This window comes from Scatophagus argus, chromosome 7 (assembly GCF_020382885.2).
Source record: "Scatophagus argus isolate fScaArg1 chromosome 7, fScaArg1.pri, whole genome shotgun sequence".
NCBI lineage: Eukaryota > Metazoa > Chordata > Actinopteri > Scatophagidae > Scatophagus > Scatophagus argus.
The window spans coordinates 11998482-12015962 of NC_058499.1; the positions used below are offsets into that span (position 1 = coordinate 11998482).

Sequence of the window (17481 nt, forward strand, 5' to 3'; positions counted from 1 at the left end):
ATTAAAGGCACGAACAGATTAGTATGTCAATAATTTAGATAGTGTTTGGTTGGTAAACAACTCAGCAGCAGAACCTCAGATATTACTATAGCATTATATATTGATTTTCTTCAGGGGAAACAAAGCCACTTTGCTGCTCATGACTCACATGTATTGGGACACATTAGATGTGAAGTGATGAGTCATTTATTATGAATTGATGCAGGTTACAGCTGCTTCAGAGCTAACTGCATAACCCATATGTGTGATAACAAAACTTAACAAATCCCAAATGATGTGCTATCCTACAAAGGAAATCAATGTCTGACATATATCTCGGGTGAGTCTCACAGTCAAGGAAGAATCCCCAAATGGCTGAATTCCAAGGATGCTACATAACTGAATGCTGCCGAAGGACTGTTCCAATGCACAAGATCCTTCAGACTCTACAAAGGACTGTAACCTTCAAACAGAGATTTTTCTGGGATGCCCATGTGTATCCTGTGCTAAAAGTACCCACAATCCTATGCTCTTATTTCTTCTTCTTCTTCTTCTTTCTGGTGAATTGCAACTGGGTGGGCTGTCATCTATGAGCTTTGCTGGTCTTTTTACAAATGCAGAAACAGAGCAATGGTATAGCATGCCATCGCAGATGGGGCAGTATTCATTAAAGACAGAACCTTTTCAGTGACACAATGACGCACATTTGCTAGCCTACTAAATATGCGTTCTCTGCATGTGAGGGAAAAGTCTCTGTAAGGACTCCCTTGGAAGGACCCACCCCTACCGAGGCAGCATCTTTGACTTTGAGAAGCAGCTACTCACTCCTAAAAAGTTATTCTTCACATGCAAGACTTATCAGGTGACCTTTGAAAAATTGTGTGGTTATGCTCAGCAGTTGGTATGAGCAAGCAGTAAGCAGAAAAACACTGCAGAACACCAGGTGGGAATTTCTGTCTTAAACATGGAGGAATAAGACGAATAACTGAGAGCTGAGCCTCCACTGTTACCATCACGAGCACTAAAATCAGCATGACTGGCGAGCTGTCGAGTGTAATCTGAGAAAGCAGTGTGTTGACAGATCTATAAGGTTTATAGTGTCATGTGGGTCACTGGTGATTAGCACCACACCAGTGTGCCGCTGTGCTTAGCTCAGCGCTGAGCCCCCAGGGTCTTATTAGTGCAAACAGTAAGCAGGGGCTGGTTGGCAGGATGAGATCCCTCCACAAGATCTCAGTGAAACCTGAATCCGCAACTTTAGACCAGGTCCACATCCTAAAACTGAGCTGCAGAGCCAGCTACCTCTGCCTGCTCTGCCCCTCTCTCTCTCTCTCTGCTACTCTTGAGAGATCACACTAACATGATGTTTGCTTTTCAAGGCTGCCTTTTGCTTGATATGGTTGTTATAGTACCATAGATTTGGATGTTATTACACAATAGAAGTTTTGTAATATCACTTCTCTTTCTAGTCTCTTGGGATCAGGTCAGGACCTACAGTAGCCTATGTGGGTCACACATAGCATATACTGTCATCTGTTTTCAGTGTCAATATTGGTATAAATCAGTGGTGGTGAAGTACACAGATCGGTGTACTTAAGTTTAAGTACATCAAAGTAGAAATACTTGCTAAGTAAAAGTCTTAGCAAATCATACACAAAATATTCTGAAAGCACCAAAAGTATTTGTGGCCCCTTTCCAAAATAATTGTATTATAATTAGTGATGCATTAATGCTTAGGCCACATCACTTTAATGGTGAAGCTGGTGAAGATGTGTACTTAAGTAAATGTACTTGGATAATTTCCACCACCGGTTTACATATATATCTAATTAAAAATTCTGTAAAGGTTTGACATGTTATCCACCTTCCTTTGTGAGCTTGAAAATACCAACATATGAGACTCAGAACCCCACTAAAACTGACTGCATTCATGCAACAACAGAAGAGAAACTTCCCCTTACAGACCTTTTTCACAGTAGACATTTTGACTGGTCATAGCAGGAATAACACAGGCCGGTTATCAGCAATTCCTGTCACTGCTGAAGTATTTAATCACCAAATGACAGACATCACAGCTGCCTTAAATTCCTGATGTCATCAATTCAGAATCACAAGAAGAAAGCTGATGTAAATGCTTTTCCCCACTCAACATCATCAAGTCTGGCTTTTAAAAAATGACACGAATGTGGCTTTCGGCACAACAGTGCTTTGAGCTAAATGCTAACATCAACAGCTAACATAACTTGATCACTGTGACAATGCCAACATAATGAAGTTTAGATGGTCTTTATCATGCTCACTATCTTAGTCATCCTCTAAGGACCAGGATGGTTTGACCAAATAGCACAAAAATCTATCAAACACTCATCAAGATACTGCATTGTTGACCAAAATGATCTGCAGATTGACCTGCATTACCATCCCCAGAACTAAAACCAGTCAGAAAATTTTTAGAAACCTCAAATAATCCTGCAAAGACAATGCATGCAGAGTTAACAAATGATCCACAGTGTTATGTTGAGAGTTGGTGTAGTTTCAGATGAAAATGAAAGCACTGAGGTATTCTTTCTACAATTTCAAACAGTCTTACAGAGAAATGACCATGCCATCTGCCAACTGACTCAAACAAGGCAAAAGGTCAGAGAGAAGAGGCCACAGGGAGATTCTTTCGGGCCTTTGGCAGCAGAGCAGATCTGGAGTGCTGACAAGATCAGATCAGGGCTGAGCTGCGAGTTTAAGACATGAGACATTTGCTGAGGCAGCAGCACGGACAGCACTGAGAGACAGAGACAGGTTCAGGTAGCTAGCTGTCTGGATGTTTAACGACTTTCTCTGCCCACATTTATGGTAATGTTTACTATAGGTCACCAGGGCTGACAATATACTGACTGTCTGAATAGAAATGCTAAGTATTTCAGCAAAGCCAGTTGATATATACATTGTTAATGAAATTAATTGTAGTTAGAATACAAAAATACGTCAGAGTTGTCAGAATCTAGAAAGATCCTCCTTTGCGTTACACTGCTCTGTCAGCATCAAATGTTTTGAGGCATCTTGCTTGTCTGTACTGTTGATACCTTCCTGTGTCACTCAGATTTATTCATCCATTCATTAATTCACTCCTTGGCCAAAGTTGTTATTTGTGCCTAATTGATATATCTATACCACTGACAAAATTTCTGGCTTTAGTGTTTAGTAGCTGAAGCAGTTAGCAGATAGCGGTTGCTAGGGTCTTTTAACATTCATCATGCTGAGTGCTGTATGGGACAATTTCATAACTTTTACATATGAAGCTACAGCTAGAAGACAGATAGCTTAGCTTAGCTTAGCTTAGTAAAAAAAAAAAAAAGCAAAACAAGGGAGAACCTGTAGGAAAGCCTAAATGTCATTGACTAACACGTTATATCTTTTTTGTTTAATCCATAGACAGACAATACATTGTGGCTTTACATGGGGTTATGTGTAAGACTTGACTTACGAGAGTGACATCAATCTTGTCATCTAACTCTTAGTAAGACTCGTATGTCCAAAAATTTGAACTATTGCTTTATGAGTTATTATTTATGCAAGGAAACTTTCAACAACCAGTGCAGCTGTGTCAAGCTCATCCAAGTTTGCTATGTTACAAGAAGATTATGTCCCTATTCCTCCCTATAAACCCCTGATTGACTTGGTTGTTCCAATGACGACAAAAGCAGGACAAGATTTAGATGAAATGAAAGAACTGGTAAGTAAAGTTTGAAACCGGCCTAGACCACAGGGCTAGACATAAACATAACTGTAACATGAAATAACATTGAATATAACATTACTCTGTATACCCCCCCAGTCCAGCTGATTACACTGGCTGCACTGTGACCTTCTAACACATCTTTCAGTACCAAAAAAACAGGAATTAAACAAATGTCCAACTTATATTTATAAAGATACTCCCTGTTTCACAACCAGCGGTGACTTTACTGTCTGACATTTGTGTGATGTGATTGTATTTTGTATATTGTAAGTACTGTATAAACAGTTCAGATTAAAAGAGGAATGATTCCATTCTTCTTGTGCTCGTATGAATGATGTGATAAGGACGATAGCCTTTTCCCTCGTCTCACGGGAAGATAAATTTGATTCATGTGTTGTGGTTTAGCAAACTTCCTCATTAAGGTGTATGATAGGACCGCTGACTCACCCTGTTATCTGTCAAGCAGGCCCCTCGCTGCTCTGAATGAAAGCGAAAAACTCCCTCAGAGGGAAAACAGTGGTCACTTTGACGTCATGCTCTCCTTTTTAAAGGATGGAAAGGCCAGTGATGTACCTCACACTGGTTTCTATGGTTACAATCTCAGATAGTGCACTAATATACAATAAAAAAAAATAAAAAAAAACACAACGTGGTGTTCAGCTTTTAATACAAAATCCAAGAGGATTTATGAGGTTGTTAATTTATTTATTTGTTTGTTTTACAGGGGTGAAAACAGGTCTGCTGCTGTTGTTGTTTGTAGTCTGTTTTGACTCCTGGATGGACACACGATGCACTCATGCAAAGGAGCTTAGCTTTAATCCCGGTATTGGTGAGACAGTACAGCTGTTTATCTTCGCCTGCTGCCATACTTGTTAATTTGCAACAAAACAACCACCTATTACAGCCTGAACAGTAGAAACTAACTCACTGGTCGAGTCCAGCACAGCAGCACATTGGTGTGGCGCTAATCACTGGCGACCCACACGACACCTTTCAGCTGTTCCCTCAGCATGTGCTTTCCTCTCCTTGTTGATTTTATTTCCTCCTCTGCAATAAACCAATGAAAGTGCACTCACAGGGATCAAGGGCAGCTACTGCCTACATCCTGGCTGCTGAGCTCCTCAACAGTCCCATCATAATCTACAGCAGATTTCCTTAGCCTGTTAAAATGGATCCAGTCTCAGCCCAGGAATACCCGCAGGGCACTGAGTGGCTGTTTAATTGCACAGATGTGTGGATGTTTGTTTTATTTGTTAATTAAAGTTAAGTTAAACAACTTTATTAAAACAATTTTAAGTAGATTAAGTACAGTACATGAAGCAGCTATCTGTGGCAGGGACAGTGAATGTCAGGACCAGTGCCACGTGTAAGTGAGACTATCTGTGGCATGAAGGTTTGACTATAGAAAAATGTGTAAATATAATTAAAGGAACATTGTGGAGATTTTTTCAAACAGTTATGTTTACAGTCAGTTTACCTTGTGTGTAGACTTGAGGGCTAATAAATCAATGAGAGCATTCCTTCATCATTAGACAATGATAAAGCTAATATTTGAAATATTTTAAAACCTACATTGTTTACATTCATACATACTAGGTAGTTTTTAACACAGAGCAAAAGTCGATCTGAATACGGCCTTAGGGCATGTCTCACATCAAGGCACCGTAGATACAATTCTCAGGCGTCACGTGCGTCTAACAGAGCAGATACGCGTCAGTCAGTTCAGCTGCCTACAGAGTTGGTGTAATGGCTCACATTTCAGTCGCTTTATACATGTCTGAATCATGGACTGCATAAATAGTAAACAGAGCTTCTGGATGACCAAGACAGTGATGAACTCATAGCAGTAGTCCTCAGGTAGCCCTTCAAGTCTAGTTTAATCCCAAAAAACTAGACCTTTAATCCCCTAACACTAAAACTGCACCTGAACACAACCCTGTCTAGACACATTGTGACAGATTGAAGTTTCAGGCAACCTCACTAATATCGAACTCTTATTTTTGCTCAGGTTTGGTCTCCATCAACTCCTAAGAAAATATCTGGGGATCCAGCTTACTGAATGTTTGACTTTCTTCACCAGCTATTTGTTTACTTAATTTTCACACCATTTCCTCTCTGTTTTATGTAGCAATAGATTACCGAGTGACCGTTTGGATTACATAGTCAATAATGTTTTTTAAAAAATGATACTTATTGATACTGACTAATGATACTTACTTATAATGGAACTTTTAACAAAAATCCTCACACCAAGGCACACAGTCCATAATAAATGGCAATGAGTGATAAATACATTGCATCGAGATTACTTTAATCAAATTTTAGTCTCATGTTATATCAAATCAACAGGTAGTTTATCAATTTAACCAACTGAATTCACCTGTGAGCTCCTCCTCTCTGCAGGCAATGAATGAATGAGGGAATTTCAAAGCCTTTTACCAAAACAACAGCTTTTCTCTGACTCTCAGGTGAGCAGGATAAGTTTCAGATTCTACCTTATGCAATGATTTGAAATCTCTCACAGGTTTGGTCTGTGATGCATGGCAGCATATGGATGAATAATTCCTCAAAAGAAAAAAGTTAAAAGCTTTTGGTCTGTGTTACAATGGATGAGAGCAATCTGTCTTACACAAAAATCTATCACCAGAGGTTATTATCTAGAATATCAGCCTCGCTGTTATCTGTAGAAGATATCTTATTCCAGGATTGACTCTAAATCTATAATCAATCAATATGAACAAGCAGTCATCTCTGAGGTGTGCACAGTCTGGTCAAGTGGCAATTCTCATGCAGACCCAGCGAGTGAGGTTTAGTTTCAATAGATTCTCATCGAGCTAAATGTGAAGCTGTAGTTAACAGCAATGACAGCTTGGTTCTTTCTTTCCACAGATATTGTGTCTACTGTTTATATAAACCGAATCTCTGCCACTTCAAAGCTTTCTAAGTTACGACAAATTCTGTGCAAGGAGCCAAAAATCCCTCCCTTTGAAAGATGAAAGTCCTCCCCTTCCATTACTGTTGTACTTCACATAAATTCGTGCCTACTTCAGTGGACATATGAATCCCTGAATGCTGGGAAAGTATGTTATGCGTTCTGTTTAGATGAGCGACTCAATGTGCATTCAGATCAAAGACGTATGTTTTCTAGAAAACTGTGATTTGGGCATAAAATTTGGTTGAGACATTCATTATCATTGAACAGTTTTGCTGTTTGCCTCCCTCTGTGGTTACAGAGTTGTGAACATTAACGTTTGGGACCACAAGCTGCTCAATGCTTTATGTATGACATTCTGCTAGGAGAATAAATGTCATAAAGAGATACTGATCAGAAATTAATTTTCCTTTTAGGTCCAAGCTGTCACACATGCATGTGCTGAAACCAGATAACTCCCACCGAGAAAATGTCACCTTTTTTTGAATATCATCTTGCAAATTGAACGCACAACAAAGCCGACAGCAGTTGCTGCGCTCACTGACTGATGATTAAATGCAATGTAACTTTAAAGCAGCAGTTGGTGCTCGTGTGCACCTGTATACCCACACCTGGCCTTGATGTCTTTAATGTTGGACATATCTGGAGAGTCATTTACGAGCAAGTACATTATGTGTGCATGTTGTCTTTCCTGATGTGCAGCGTATGTAGATCAAGCAAAAACATCATTATCATTCACTGTCGCCCTCATGTCATACGACTGTCCATGAGAAATGTGACTGCCTCAGTGAGTGTGTCTGTTATCTGGATCAAGCTTCCTTTCAGCAGCAGCTAGCTCTATCTCCCTGTGCAGCCTGTGAATCAATAGCAGCACACTGAACTCCTGACTTATTAGTCAGGTTGTCACAGAGGAGCAGCCTGCGTCTGCCGGCTGAGTAAAGCAAATGTAGCAGGGCCATTAGCACGCTCCTTTAGTTTCTCTTTGATGGCTGTGCAGAGATATGAGACCTGGAGCATCAGTCACAAGGGAAAGAGCCACATTTTTCAGGGAGGAAAGGCTTGACTTCACTTGACTAGAACCAGTTGCAATGGCAGAGGTCACTCTCATCACACAGAGCTGAGAAAGCAAACACAGGCAGCCCATTTACAAGGAGTTTTTGTTTTTTTTCCTCTTTCAGATTTTGTTTTCTTGACAGATATAAGTGACAGTGTTTTTCTATATATGACCTCGCTTGTATTGTCCTTCAGCATCTGGAACGACAATATGAAACATTACTGTGGTGCAACTAATCCCCTCAGTGCTAGACAACAACTGAGGTTGTTTGATTTATAATGAGATCTACTAAGTTAATCCCTAAAGCTTAATCACTGCACATCTGATTTTGATGTTGCAGTGAGGATGTCAGTGGGAGTCTGTCAGCCGTTACCTTTGAGAGGAACATTGTGAAAGTATTGTGTGTGTGTGTGTGTCTGTGATAGACTGCTGCAGACGACTGATGACGGAGCACTGACGTCTCAGCAAGATGAGTCACACTCCACGTCCCCACTCGCAGTACCTCTTCATCTCCCTAACACACACACACACACACATGCATGTGTGCGCGTGCGCACACAGCCTCACCAGTGCCACATGTCTCACAACACGTCTCCTTCCTCAGGGCTCACTGGCAGCACCCACCACCTGATACCCCTCCACAGCAGAACCACCCTGCTCTATGGACACATTAGCTTATTTGATATACTGTTGTCTGTACTTCTCCGGCAGTACATGACAATACAGTCAGGATATGCCAGGATTCGAATGTAACAGCTCAACCCTCCCTCCACTATCCCCATCTACCTCCATTCTATTCAAGTTACAAATGAACAAAATGTAGAAATTTGGTTTTCGAGTTTCCAAGTTGCATTCTTTTGCTAATTGAAATGTATATTTAAAATTGTAAAATCATAACAAGAAGTGACTTCTCTGAGCCACAAATGACGTGTGAGACTGGGTGGTCCTGCAAGTCAAAGAATCCCAGAGACAGCTTCCGTGTTTGAGAAATTACAAGGGAGATTGAAAGCAGCTATGAATACAAACTTAGGAGTACATGAAACAGTAGAGTAAAAGCTGGTGTATGTTTGAAACAAGCTAGTTCTGTGCTGGAGGCAAAAGGTTTTGTAGCTGTTCGGAATGGCCACACTTCAAGCTGCCATAATTGTTAATACTGGGAAAACGGCGCACTTTGTACATATGAAAGGTACACTACAAAAAAATAAAGCCCAAAAGTCTGGAGGCATGCACGTAGCTCTATGAGAATATATTTAGACACAGCAATGCACAGCAGCATGCCAGCATGATACAATCATAATGACAATGCTAACATGCTAAAACTAAGCAGGTTGTTGAAAGGTGTCAGGTTGTAGGGGGTTTCAGGTGCTGTTTGGTGATCCTCAAAGATCCCTTTCCAAGATTTAGGCTTTCAAGTAGTCCTAACTGTTTGTTTTCATGGAGTGGATTTATGCTTTCATTTACACATTGTATGTCATCAGACACAACCATCTGATACCACACTACAGAGTGCATCCTTGACCGCTAACAAGAGCACATCGTGTTACCTTTAAAACCATTTCTGGGCAACCAACTATTTTTTGTCATGCTCCACTAATCTCTCTCTTCCTGTCTGGCTGTGTGTATTGTGTACAGCAGACTTGGATGATTTTTAAGTCCCCGTTTAGGGTAGGAAAGGTGCTGGTGGAGCTGAAGAGCCATCTCACGTGTGTTGTTCCCGTGTGTCCTTCTTACATTCTACGCTCTGGAAAACAGACCTCTGTCGCAATATAGTGGTTATACAACACAGCACAGCTAGTGGCATCGTGGACAAGAAGGTGATGTCAGTGAAGCATGAAAGTATTCAGTCAGTGTTCCAGCACACACAGCATGTTTTGACACTAACCTATGAGAGTTACATATCAGAGGTGACGGTAGGACAGCAGGTACAGATGTCAGCCTTTCTGTTACAGAGCCCAACAAGACCACTGTTTTGTAGAGTAATATTTACTTTCTTTTTGGTAGCAGCAGCAATTTTTACATTTTACATAGGTCACATGGACAGAGATGCATAAGAAAGAGAATGAGCAGAAAAAAGCCTTATTAAATTTAACTCTGACATGTACTTTGAAGCTCTACTACAGTTTGGTGGTGCAGTGGATAGCACTGTCGCCTCATAGCAAGAGGGTTCCAGGTTCGAATCCCGGTCTGGGCCCTTCTATGTGGAGTTTGCATGTTCTCCCTGTGCCTGTATGGGTTTTCTCCGGTTTCCTCCCACAATACCAAAAACATGCACATTAGGTTAATTGGCTACTCTAAATTGCCCCTAGGTGTGAGTGTGAGAGTGTGTGGTTGTCTGTCTTTGTGTGTGCCCTGCTATTGACTGGCGACCAGTTCAGGGTGAACCCTGCCTCTCGCCTGTAGTCAGCTGGGATAGGCTCCAGCTCCAGATCCTGACAGATAAGGGGTATAGAAAATGGATGGATGGATTTTAATATACACCCCCGATTCCTAAAATGTTGGGAACTTTGTCGCATCCATTTGAACATTAACTCAATTGAAAGCATTCCAAAGACAATATTTTTAACGTTTTACAGAAACAACTTCATCAGATGTAAACTGCTTTTCCTGAATTTGATGCCAACAACAGGTTTTAAACAAGCTGAGACAGGAGCAAAACACACAAGAGTGGGAAAGTTGTGGAACTGTCAAAAAAAAACAAACAGCAAACACATCTGTTTGGAACATCCTGAAGGTAAACAGGTTGGTTGGGAACAAGCAGCAGTATCATGATTGGGCATGAACGAGGCACCTGAGAGAGTCTCATAAAAGCAGGGATGGAGTGACGTTTTTTGCTTTGTCAAACAAATGATTATATAAAGGATATTACTACATGGACTCTGGAACACTTGGTAAAACCACGGTCAGTAAACACAGTTTGTTCGTAAATGACTCGCCGTGTTACTTTACATTTTTTGTTTATTTTAGCAGGCATATAAATCACAATGGGAAGTAGTTTGTTGTCCAATGTCCTGTTTGCTCCCATCATATTGTGGGTTCTAATGCTTTTGTAATGACAAAACATCCCTCTGCTGAATACCCACCAACCTTGGTGAACAACTTGCCCATGCTGACAACAAGAGAAATAAAGTTAGCAGGGACAAGGTGCAAAGGTACTTTGGTGTACCAAACTGGGAGAAAAGAGGCGACAAAAATAAATTTAAGCCAAAGTTGGGCAATACTAGCAAACCTCAAACCAATGTGACGATCACAAAGCAATCTTTAACACCAAGTGTTATCTGCTCTAAAAACAGTGGTATCCACCTAAAATTCAATAAAAACACATTTCAGTAGGGGAGAGTTACTGTCCCACTAAATACCCCCAGAGCACTGAAAGCAGAAGTAACTGAGGGCAGTGCTTTATTACAACTAAGACCGTGTCGATGAGAGCGATAAGCGTGCTAGCAGTACGGGAAAAAGGTAAACATCCAGGGAGATTAGATGAGGGACATGCACAGTTCAAACACTGGTGCCAAAACAAGCCGCCATCTAGTTTTCAGAAGTAAAACAAAGCGTATTTTGTTCAGATTTAATTCATACTTTTTTTTTTTTTTTTCTTTTTTGCTTTGTTTTGGCATTAGGTCAACACATGAAGCTTCAAACTAATGTGTCAGTGGTTGTGGCAAAACAGAAGAGTGCTTGCTCATTGAGAAGCCTGATCTTATCTGGAGCGAGCTACAGCTGTCGGTGCATGCTGGTCTGCTTCTGGAGCATGAGGTCTGGGTGTGGTTTCGAGTCAGCCTGCTGTGTCTGTGCCAGCAGAGAGACACACACGGAGCCCAAATGCTACAGTCAAACTTGTTTGGGTCACGTGACCACAGAGCCAAGAGTTCAGCTGTTGCTGGAATCCGTCACTGACGACAAACAGGAAAACAAAGAAACATGTTTTTCACACTCGTGTCAGTTACTTCTAAGAGCCGGTTGTTTGTTCAAGTAATTTTGTCCAGAGAGGAAACACCGGAGAGGAATGGTTTAGATTCATCACTGCGTTTTGCAACAGAAGAGAGTCTCAAAGGTCATATTATTCATATGACCCAGGTGGTTGTGCCGAGTGAGTCACACTACCTTCAGCTCAGGGAGGAACTCCACCTCATAAACTTTCTGAGTGGACAACGTGCTTATGGAGACAAGGACTGTGTGTGTAAAAGTGACAGACTCCAGTTCGGCTCTGTGGTGAGTGAGTCACAGTACCTGTCTACTGGTTAAGCGCCTAGTGAGATGAAATGAAAAGCAGAACTGTCCGTTCTTGCTTGTGTCCTGTTACATTAGATGATAAGAGAGGCTGTTTTGCAAGAAGAGGAAGGACATGCACACACAATAATAGACAGACCCAACATTTTACATAATGTTAGCATACAAGAAGTTTTTCTTCTTTCTCCACGCTTTTCGGATACGCGGACAAAATGTGTCATAAGCCACTGACATTTGTCACGTTTTTCAAGGGTTGCTACGCCCATAGGTATCACTCACTTGGCATCAGACTTAATCTCAAATGATCACCTTTCTCACACGACACTTTGTCACGTCGCCACTTTGCTCTCTTTCCACATGCCAAGTGAAATGTCACTGTTACCTTTTACAGCTGCATTCCCCGCTGGTTATGGGTGTGCCTCGGTGAGAGGCTCCCATACCCGCCAACTTCAAGGGCGTCAACAAAGATTTCTCTTGAGCACATTCCCAGGAAGACGTTTCACTGGTCAGTGCATGTTATCCATTATTTCAGTGTAAATATTTCACATTGTGAGTCACACACTTGAAAACATCCTCAAAGAAAATGGCTTGTTCAATAATTAGTTCGTGATACAGGCTGGATGTTTCACAGCTCAAAACTGACCTAATCCAAATAATTCAGACCCGATGACACCGCAGCCATGAAAACTCTGACGTCTGATGTGATGACGAGATGACCACAAAGACAAAGAAGAAGAAAATAAAAGCTAGCATGCAAACATTTTGAGTTCTGTCTCACAATGGCTGTCTTTTCTGACGAAACGTCTGACGAACGAAACTGTCTGTGATATTTTTATTAGCCTCCTGAAACTAAATTGTTTACTGTTTGAGCATATCGCTTCCTTTTGTAGCTGTTGTGTGAACATGTTAGTTTGTTGATGTGAGCAGTATCTCAAACCTTACATTGGCTACAGTACAGCCTCAGAGAGCCACTAGCACAGTGATAGACTTTTAGCCTTATTTGGGTGTCTTTAATACCTTTTACCAGGTCCAATTTCTGAAAAATGTATCAATGGTTTGTTAATACCCATCAATTTTCTATTTTTTTTTTGTTTTAGATGCTATTTTCAAAACTTTCTTCATGTCTGACAATAAAACATTTGGTGGGCAAGTGAACAACAATGGAAACAAGTCCAGCATTATATCAATCTATTCAAAAACAAAAAACAAAACCAAACACCCATTTCGATGTATTTACTCAATGTATTTACACCTGCGCTTCTCTTTTAATACAGTCCATGATTTACTTGCACGCTATGACAGTCTGGTAGTCCAAAAACTGCAGTCATGCCGGATCAAATTTAACTACACAGATTAACAGATGATGAATGCTAGGTAATAACCATCAGTCATTGAGTTAACAGTTACAGGTTCCCACGAACCATAACTTGCTCAACTTGCTCCACCCTGACACCTTACTGGCAGATCAATAAGAGTGGTGTAATCAAGGCTCCAACAGCCATCAGTCCCACCTCCTCTGGGGCCAAAAAGTGGGAGATTCCTCTCTCTCCTCCCACAGTAGGACTTGTTTGTTTTTCTCCCCTTCAAGACGGACGATGATAGCATCTGGTGTGTCTCCACAGCGTCTCTACTGTTAAGGGTACTCGCTTTAGTATGTGATCATCTACTTCTTGTGTGCCGTGGGTCTTATCTCTTATTCCACGTAGAATGCACCAGGGTTAAATTATTTGTCCCTTGCAGTTCTTTTTCTGGATGGTACTACTTGATTCAAAGAAAAATGTGACAAGGCAATGTCGGTTTTCCTTGCTTCAAAGGTGGCACTCAAATATAAACACTGCATATGCGTTTGCCACACTGACAAAATGACATTGGGGCATTAAATGACACAACTTTTGTCTACTTTTTATGTTGTCATTATTTGAACATCAAGTAATTTAACTATTTCAAAAAAGTATATATTATTACTATCTCAGACTGGTGTTTGCAAGGTCCGGGTAGTGCAGATTGGTGCTGCTCAGCAGTGGCCTGAAGGTAAAAAAAGAGCTGAAACTCCCCATCTTGCATTGTTTCTGATTGAATCAAATTCTTGTGCTTGAAGGTCTTTGTTTGAGTACCCAAGTAGCCTAATGGTTAAGGCACAGACAGACACATCACTGAATGCAGTCTTGGTTTTCCTTGTCGAACACATGAACAAAAACATTTTTTTATCATACATGTGGGGCTTTTGTACACATAAAGTACATTTTCTTTTTGTATAAAGCATTTTTTGTACAAAATAAGCCTCCACTGGAGTGTCACGAAGAAGCTCTCTAACCTCTAATTTAATTCAGACATAACACCGTGCTTGTCCACCTCAGTCACTTTTACATACCGCCTAGCTGGCAGGTGTGTCTGGGCTGCCTGGTAATTAGTACAGATTAAAAGCTGAAACCAGCTACTTGTGGCTGTGCTTTGGTGTCACAGTCACACAGAAAGCCTTGAAGAAAGCCTGACGATGTACTGACAAACTCTCACCACTCCTAAAGACTGCACTTTGTCATGAAAAATAAATAACTTTGACTTTTGAACAGTTTAAAAGCCCCCTTTATTCTACTTCACCATCCGACCAACCTCACATGCAGTGCTAATGATAAATAGCAGACGATCCCCTCATGACATATCAGTACAACAGTGGAATGATTAACTGGCTGACATTCTCCATCTGGACTTGGACTGAACGATTAATCTAACTGTGGCACATCCCAGTGGCCTAATTAACACCACTTCAACATGTGCCACTGAGGTGGTAAGTACAGTAACACTTTTGATGGCAGCACCGAGGCTTAAGTTGCTGTTTGTTGACAGGTGGCCAGAATAACCTGACAGCGTACCATTTCACAGTGAAGAATGTGTTTCAAATGTCGCTAAAAACCCGTTCATGTGCTGTATACCGTATAATGGGAGTAGTGCAGACTAATTTAACTGTGGTTTCTTGTTTAGCAAGTATAGATTTATTCGAATGAAAATAAAGCAGCTGCCAGTGACACTTAATGTTGTTGACTTTGGGGTTGTACGGGGCTGATGACGTAGACTCCCTCTGGAGGGTTTATGAGCGTTAAACTTGCGCCTGTCCAGAGATCAACAGATGTTAGCTTGCACTGCTCTCTGATAATGACCTGCAGACTGAGGAAAGGCAGTCTTTGACTCTAAGCAGCATGTCTCACTGGGGAATAGATTTGACGCAGGCTGCTGTTTTATGAAAAGGCAAGCGTGATGGAGTCCATTGTCACATCTCCACTTCCAAAAGCTCAGGGTTTTAATGAAACAAGAAAAAAGACCATTTTTTTAATAGTACATTTAGTCCCAATCAGCTTGTCTGCTGTAATCAATCAGATAAATGCTCCAGGGGGTTTTCATTATCCCCTTTTTCACCTTTTTCAGGAGTTACAGCTCTGATCACATCAGGCGCTGCTGCTGGCCCATCACCCACACACTGAGCTACAGACCACTCCGCTGTGTTCAAACACACTGTCTGACCAGCTTTGCACACTGTTCTAATAAATAACTGTCAAGTGCTCTTAGCAGCAGTGTTTGCAGCAGGCGACTGACAGAGTTCAATCAATGCATCTGCCAGAAAACACAGAGAGGCTAATGAGTTTTTCTCTCATTGTCTCACTGTCATTTTTACAACACCGACACGCTGAGCCTATCAGACTAACTGTGAAACATGATGTCTGTCACTGCTTGTGATCCTTACTTTTGTAAACTTATTTGCTCAAATAATTTATTTATTAAATACTTTTAGGCGGGTTTAGCACATGTGCTTCTCTGGAACAACATGTCCTGCATGATAAGAACAGAAGTCTTGTTCAAGCAAAAGTTTGACATTTTGGGACAGTGGCCAGATGTTAGACAAAAAGATCAATACTACTCTGGTGTCTGTATGGGAAATATGAAGCCACAGCCAGCAGCCGGGTAGCTTAGCTTAGCACACGTGCTGAAAACAGTGAGGAAACAAAACAATAATAATAATAAAAAGAAAACTTTCCTATTTTCCAAAATGTCTAACTTGTCCTTTAAAGGCCCCCGAGCATTTGTCTCTCCTGATTTTTCCAGACTGAGGCTTTTTCCATTATCGGGTAATCTTTTTACCGTGTTTACCTTGGAGTTTAGATGAGGTTGTAACATGCTGTTTTATTGCGTATGTTCTTAATTTTCCCACTTATTATACCAAATCATTATGTACCAAATCCATTTAACCTCACTGACTGGAGAACATCACATTCAGAGCAACAAGCAGCCTCAGTAACTGAATCATGTTTAAAGAGCTGGCATGAAGCTCTGATTATCTACCTTATGGCACGGCTAAATTTGTCTCCACAGCACACAACCCTAATCAGCTGCATCAAAACAATCATTAACTAACCTCCTGCCGCCTCCTCGTTTTTCGTGGCCTCCTTCTCCGCACATGACAGAGGGCAAGACTCCAGACAACACCTCAGGGACTCCTTGCTCTCACCTCACACACCCCATGTCCTATCATCCCCTTCACAGAGCTTCATAAAACAAACAGGACCGCACACACAAAAGACGCTGGAACAGTATATTACAGACACCGAACACGCTTTCACAACACGATGTTTGGTACATTCGATCATTATGTTGTCAGCAGTGTTCAGTTGTGCTGTTTTTATTTGGAATCATATATTTAACTCCCGTATCCTGCACCTTAAGAAGACTGCAGCATGATATTTCTGGTGCATGTTTGTTTAATATGCCCCTCTGTACAGCTACTCTGTTAATAGTACTGTATGTTGTGCATGAAGCACAGCACATATGCTCAAAACTGCACGTAAACATTTTACACTATGATTTCAATGAGTTTTCATATTTACATTTTGTGTTTCAGTTGACAGTGGCTGACTGTGAGTGTTTGAGAGTACCTACTGATGGGTGCAGGCTTGTATAAACACTTTCTGGGAGTGGATGTTATTGCTTTCAAAATTCAATTAATGGTCACAATTTTACTAAATATACAGTATATTACTATCTGCCTAAAAAGCCGTACAGCAGAGAGAGAGAGATACAGAAAGTAATTAACTTTGTAAATGAGCCAAATTAAATCCCATTAAACACATTTGCTAACACATTTTCCCTCCAGATTCACCGTAAAAGATTTCTCTTTCAAGTACATTCACTGATGTGTTTTCACATGTTGAGGTTCTCCAAATTAAAGATAAAAACCACAAACAAAAGTCTTTTCGTAAGCGACGCACCAATCACTTCTTTAAACTGGCTCTGCAAGGGTGTGAAGGTTATTAACCGCTAGTGGTAATATGAGTGGTGTCCTCCCATAGGTTGTGAGGTTACAAACACACCATTGATAAGCTGCCTCTGAATGGTGTTAGGAGGAAACCATCTGCTCCTGCTTAGGGTTCATTAACCCTGCTACTCCTGGATAACCAGGCTGCCCCCAGAGCAACAGGTACGAGACGCCTGCGAATCTTGTTGAGATGAAACGTAGAAATAATAATTAAACCTGGCCAAGGCTTGTTAAAACAGCTATAACAGGAAAAT

The 17481-nt window shown here is 41.0% G+C and overlaps 1 protein-coding gene and 1 long non-coding RNA gene across 2 annotated transcripts in view; one reads left to right on the forward strand and one right to left on the reverse strand.

Moving 5' to 3' along the window:
* Nucleotides 1–17481, reverse strand: part of fkbp16 (FKBP prolyl isomerase 16) — a 29864-nt gene that overhangs the window by 9965 nt on the left and 2418 nt on the right. The window lies entirely within an intron of this gene.
* On the forward strand, nucleotides 10463–14137 carry LOC124061364. The gene is made up of 3 exons (XR_006843736.1): nucleotides 10463–10597; nucleotides 11316–11907; nucleotides 12317–14137. It is a non-coding gene; the product is annotated as an uncharacterized LOC124061364 (long non-coding RNA).